Source organism: Mastigoproctus giganteus, chromosome 2 (genome assembly GCF_048544385.1).
Source record: "Mastigoproctus giganteus isolate SK-2022 chromosome 2, ASM4854438v1, whole genome shotgun sequence".
NCBI classification, from domain to species: domain Eukaryota; kingdom Metazoa; phylum Arthropoda; class Arachnida; order Uropygi; family Thelyphonidae; genus Mastigoproctus; species Mastigoproctus giganteus.
The window spans coordinates 187,064,244-187,070,642 of record NC_143576.1 but is presented as its reverse complement, the minus strand read 5'-3'; the positions used below and the strand labels follow the sequence as shown (position 1 = coordinate 187,070,642).

The window sequence follows — 6,399 nt, the reverse complement described above, 5'->3', positions numbered from 1 at the left end:
ATAAGTAAAAACAAAAATAGATAAAATAATCATTTTTAATTTTTCTACTGGATATTGGGCCCTCCATAGCCGAGTGGTCATGAGTGAGAGTGCAGCAGCACACGCTCTTTGAGTCGACCCGGGTTCAGGCCCTTGACTGCTATATACGGTCGATCTGCCAATCCGCACTGGACAAGCGTGGCAGATTATGGTCCATTTCCCTCAACATGAATTGTTGAGAAAGCTTCTGTCCTGTAGTGGATTGATAATGGCTGCAGTTTACCCTTATTTTGGATACTTTAATACGTTATTTTCTGACTTCTGGTGCAGAAAGAATTTCAATAAATTAATTATTATTATTTTTTTTTTCCAGTTATTTCGGTTGCGTTGTTTCTTAAGTTGAAGAATGTTTCTTAATTTAGCTAGACTAAATCAAAAAGCTGCATTCAGAATACTGAGGGTTGTATCTATTCACGCCGTAGCCAGATTTGGATTACCCAGTCTTCAGGGAAAATGGCCAAACCGACCATAAAATAGTTTACTAATAAAAAATACACGATAAGGGATACAGTGAAGCCAACTTAGAAAGCAACCTGGTTCTTCTTCGCCCTCACACGTAACGCAGTGGTTATAATCACTGTCCTTTCACACCGGGTGGAAAAGATCTGAGTTGGAATTCCAACAATGACAAAAGATCGTTATGGACTTTTATTCAAGACCTGGCTTAATTAGTCGATCTCATATGATGGTTGCACGGTTTGTTCTTCCGAAAACTTGGGTTTTTCGTTCAGCTTACAGCAAACTGACCGAAGACTACAGGCAATTACAGATACATTACACTGACGACTCATAACCTTAGTTGTTTTGACGATTAATACGCATAACCTGGTCCAAGCTCTCCCTTTAACATCCACCCAATACATCAGTACATTTAATTTTTATGACATACTAGTCATGGCCCATTAGCTCAGTTGGTTAGAGCGTCGTGCTAATAACGCGAAGGTCATGGGTTCGATCCCCATACGGGCCACTTTTACTGTCATTATTTTTTTCTGCCTTAATGTAGAACTCCTGGCCATGTCGCCGTGATGGGTAGTTTGTTCATAATACTTGTACCGTACTTAGCAGCAATAAAGAAATTTAAATTAAAATAAGTTTATTAAATTTAAGGGCTGAAATTAAGTCTTGGCTATATAATCTGTAGCGTGTTTAATAAGTCTGTACTGTGTATACCTTGCATGTACGCTGCATCTTCTCTATTTGTTTTGGTATGGTATTCTTTGCGTGTTTCCCGACTCTGTAATCTTTTTCAGACCTCGGAAACAATCGAGCTAAAAAGGACATCGAAGCAAGTAAATATTTGAATATGGACGAAACCTGGTTTGCAAACGACTTAAAGCGTATTTTTGGTGACAAACAGCTTGCATCGAAGCCTGGTGTAGTAAGCATATTCAACAACATTTTGCAAACTTTACAGATACAAGGATATGTAAACAAAAAGTTGCTAGCTTTAGAAAGGCAAGGGTGGGCAAGAATAGAATTCAAGGGCCCAAAGGTTTGTTTCACATTACATTCGTTAACCAGTTGGCTAGGTCTAGGATAATATTTCCAAAAAGCCAGCCAGGAAAATAATATCGCACGTAAAAGGTAAAAGGTATCGCACGTAAAAGATGACTTCAGATTGCCGGACTCATCTTCCTGGACATTGCGCCAGTTATTCCGTGCTATGATCTCATTCTTATTTCAATTAACCCCCGGAAATGCCCTACGCGATATTTAAACAGAAACTCGCGCATGTCATCAACAGTCTCCCCGTCAAATGCATGGTCGGGTCTGATGGTTCCCTCTGTTTTTAGTAAAAATCTGCAGTATAAACGTACGAGTATATTATTATTAGTTGATGTTGCTGGGTTTTTAGGGCATCAGCAACTTAGGCCATATAATATGTCTGCATATTGCGTGAGTTCTGTGGTCGATTTGCTCATTGCTGGAATGAAAACCCACGCTACCCTCGCCTGAGATCGACTAACTCAGCCTGGTTGTGAAAAAGACCCATAAAAATTTCTCGCTTCATTGACGGGATTCGAACTCGGATCTTTTCCGCCCGGTGTGGGGAGGATGGTGATTATACTAATCTTGCTACCTGCGAGGGGAGTATTAGTAGTAGAAGCAGTAATAGTGTTAAATCAGTTTTATTAACCATTTTTGTTCATCTGCTGAACAGGCTGTTGTCTAGAAGTGTATGGAGAATACATTAACTGAGATAATAATAATAGAAGCATGGCAGCATTGGCAGCATAACCCCATAACATTTCATTCCATACAATAGCTCTTACTGTATGGTATGGTATGGTATTGAATTCATAAATTCAATATCTACAGGACAGTATCAGGCGCTTTTATCAGAACTAATACTCAGTTTATATACAGTTTTTATTTTAAACTGTTTACAATTATATACTGTTCGCGTACATTCATATACAATATTTATTAAAGTCGGTAAAATTCTTAGTGTATCCATTTATCCAAATTAAAATTAAGAGTTCATAAGTTGTTATTGTCTTATGGATCTGAAAATCCAAGCTTTTGATGGCTTCATTGAGGTACGGGAACAACAAAACGGTTCGTATTTAGGTTCTATAGGCAGGATTATAGATAGTTATCTTCAAGAATTCATCGCCTGCACATCTTGTTAACAGAGAATTTATGTGGATTTATTCCAAAGTTTTTGAAGTATTGCAGCGTATTCTCTGGGTACATCCTTTACACACTGTTCACACACAAGTACGACTGTGTATTGAGATTGGTCCAATAACCAAATAACACCCAATCAATAGCGATTTTGTGGTCGAAAACCCCGTGCCAGAGTTCAACTGAGGACTTATGAAAGGTGACGGATAAGGCTACAGTCAGGAATAACAACCCACTATAACGTTGGTAACCAAAGATTCATTTCAGAACGCACACCCCCACCGTGTCTTGACAAAGTTCGGAAGTCAAGATATTGTAGCCAATAGATGTCATGATATTGTAGCCGACGACCAACCGAATTACACTCCTGTCTACGAAAAAAAACCAAAAAGAGATACAGTTACAGTGGGCTTAGGGACAATAATATTAGATAATGTAAGATTGGGCAAGCGTCGTGTTGTTGGCGAATATCAGTTCTTGCTGTTTCACGTTGACGGAAAGACCAGAATATGACGCAAACAGCATGAGTACATGGGCCCAATGCAAGCTGATGAGTGTAATGGTGTGAAGAGTGTTTTCATGGTGCGCATTGAAACAATTGATACTACTGGAGCAACATTTGGGTGCCATTCTTTATCTTTAAGTTTTTTCCAGCCAGGTGGCTCCCTACATGGCTGCAATGCATCCCTCCGCGAATGGGTTCTTCCAACAGAATAATGCGCCATGTCACAAGCCAGAATTTTACAAAAATTATTCCATGACGTGAGAGTGAATCCGGCCTACTACTGTGGCTTTCCAAATCACAACCAGCCAATTTGGAAGATCTGTGGGAAGCAACTTAATCAACATAGAGTCAACATCCCTGTGACATGCTTTTCTCACTTGTTCGATTTCATGCTACGTTGATACCAGGCTGTTCTGAGGGCCAAAATAACTATTGAACTATTGGCTATTTTGAACACTTTTTTTTGGATCAAAATTGGAGACCGCAGGATGCTTAATCTGCACGTGATACCTTTATTATGCACTTGATATGTTCCAAGAAAATTCCTCGATTTTCTTGCTATCGTTGCCTTTTTGGCATTTGTTTGATATAAGAAAGTGTGGAACGCTATTTTTTTAAAAGGAGAGGTCAAAAGGGATTTTCAGAAGCGCGAGGGTACAAAAATGCCCGTTCTTTGAGCGACAGTGGCTCAAGTTCATGTGACTACTAAATACTCTGTATTGTTCTTGCATTCGTTCTAGCTTGTGACCTCCGCTGACCTTATGAGTTCGTCCTGGAATATAAACAGAAAATTCATCTATTCCGTGTGGATTGCTTTTAAGGCGAACATGCGTTTCCGCTCCGCATAGAGTCGTTTTCCAAAGGAGGCGCAACACGAAGCAAAAGAAGTCATGAAAAGACAAATAATCAGGCCAGCATATCTTTCATTAGGTACTTGAGGAAACTGCAACCTTACGTAGAAACAACCGAAAAGCTGTCTTACGCTAAAATAAGGGATCACGTGAGGGCCTACAAGTTGCGTACGTCGTGAAGCCATCAAGAAGATGTTTTATAGCCAAACAAAACATTTCCATCCACACGCTCTCGGACATCAGGGAAAGAGTTAGTCGTTGAAAGGAAAGAAAACATAACATCGTTGCGTTCTGCCAAGATAGTCTATCATCTTCCAAGATATGCGCGAGCGGCAGAAGATAGGCAGAGATTACGTGGGTAGACCTCACGCAAGGTCAGGAACTGTGCGTTCCCGCGGCTCGCAAGAGGATGTCAGCCGGGCGATGGAAATTGACTTGTTCTCTGCCCGTACCTCCTAAACGGATAGGTGACGTCACAGGAATAAGGGAACGAAGTGCTGCGCAGAAAGTTTGGGCACGTGTGGTTTCCAGAGAGTATTAATACCAGTCACTCACTGCGTACAGTACTCCGAAATATCAGGATGAGTGTGAATCTCGAAGCAGTTTACTGAGAAACTTCACCCCCTCCCCTTCCCCTTGTCAAACAAAAAAAAAAGGGGCAGGAGATGAAAGCGGAGGGAGACGAGACGTTATTGTGAATCACTGGAGTATCTTTTGCAGGTAAGAAGAGAAAATAAAATAGCCAGAAAAAACATTAAGCTTCTGAATAAGTTTGAACGTGTAAAGTGCACCATAAATCTGACACTCTAATGTTTTTCGTACTGAGTGTACACATATAGCAGTTCTACTTATTGGCTCGTGCAATCACATTTACGTCTGTAAATGCAAACCCAAATTAAAATGAATTTCGGAACTCGAGAACGGTTTCCGAAGCTATTTTTATTCGTACGAATTAAAGAGTTTTATCGTCTAAATTAAAAGAGACTCGGCCGCGAGTAATTACATCTAAATTAGCGAACAATACCCCATTAATAATTAAAAGGGAACTTTTGCGGGTTATATGAAATCCCCTTTGCAACTTCAGCCGCTATCGGCGTGACTGATAGCGCGCATTCGGATGTGTCGTGGTGTAATTGGAAGGGCATTACCATATTTTGATAATCCCGCTGTGTTCACTCGAGCAGCGAGCTCCACACATAGATTACGCGAATGATTAATCGACATTGCTATTTGTAAACAGTGCAATAAACGCGCATTAATATCCGTAATTTAACTTACAGTCGTGCTTTACTGTTGCCTCAGATGTTGCCATTGGAAATGCAGGACTGCTCAAAGAAGTATCAGTAATGAATCATCTACCTCCTCCAACCTCCGTGAGCTTCGATATGCACACGTACGAGGCCTCCACTGCTCCTGGAAATGACCAATAAACAGACTGAATTCCTAGCGTTGGTTTGCACTGCCAAACTGTTCGTGGAAAATATATAACACGGATTACGAAAGACAATGAGCCAATTATCACGTGACTAAGATTAATAAAATGTTTTTTGACTCAGTTTGCTACAAAAGCTTCGCCTTCTTCTTCTTCGTTTCTCCTTTTCCATCACATACACTGGATTCGGTGAGGTCAGCAAATATTGCTTACGAATGAACTCATTGCAACAGCAACCGATCTTTTAATTATTTCCTTTTCTTGTCGCAGTGCTATGCACAAATCTAGCATATTTGCAGTTTATCAGAACAGACCTGCACACGTGCCATTTTGAATTTTACAACAGTGAAGTAGATGTTCGTGTTAGAGAAAACAAAAAATGAGGTACATTTGGAAGGAAACCCTGACCATCTTTGAGGAAACAGTCACCAGAATACTGAATTAAAATATCCTGCAATTTTCTGAGACTCAGAGGAATTATAACTCTAATCCGTGCACAGTGATTTTTGACAAGCTACACAAAAACTAAAGAATGGATTATGTTTTTTTGATTAGAAAATGGATGGAGTACCTCATTCAAATAGAACAATCGTTGTATTCTCTAAGGATTTCCGAATTTAATTAGCCACCACTTAGTAAATTCAAGCAAGGATGAGTTGGCTGATCTCAAGGGAAGATGCAGGGTTATTATCCTACATCTATTACCATGGCCTTGGCGGTAATCTGAAAGAGGCCCAATTTATCCTAGGATTTGTTTCATATCCAAGTCAAAAGATCATTCCAGTTCACTTACCGTTCTTCGTCAGACATCTTGAACACTGAACCAGAAATCAGGATTCTCTTTCAATCAGCGTTTTCTCTTTCCTAAGAGACACATCATCATCTCTGAAGCCTTGGAAGTGCTGTGGCTTCTGTTGTTCTCTGCACAGCTATCATTTGAT

At 40.1% G+C, this 6,399-nt stretch overlaps 1 non-coding gene across 1 annotated transcript; it reads left to right on the top strand.

Moving 5' to 3' along the window:
• The first annotated feature begins 935 nt into the window (after positions 1-935).
• On the top strand, positions 936-1,009 carry TRNAI-AAU (transfer RNA isoleucine (anticodon AAU)). The gene has a single exon. It is a non-coding gene; the product is annotated as a tRNA-Ile (tRNA).
• The last annotated feature ends 5,390 nt before the right edge of the window (positions 1,010-6,399 follow it).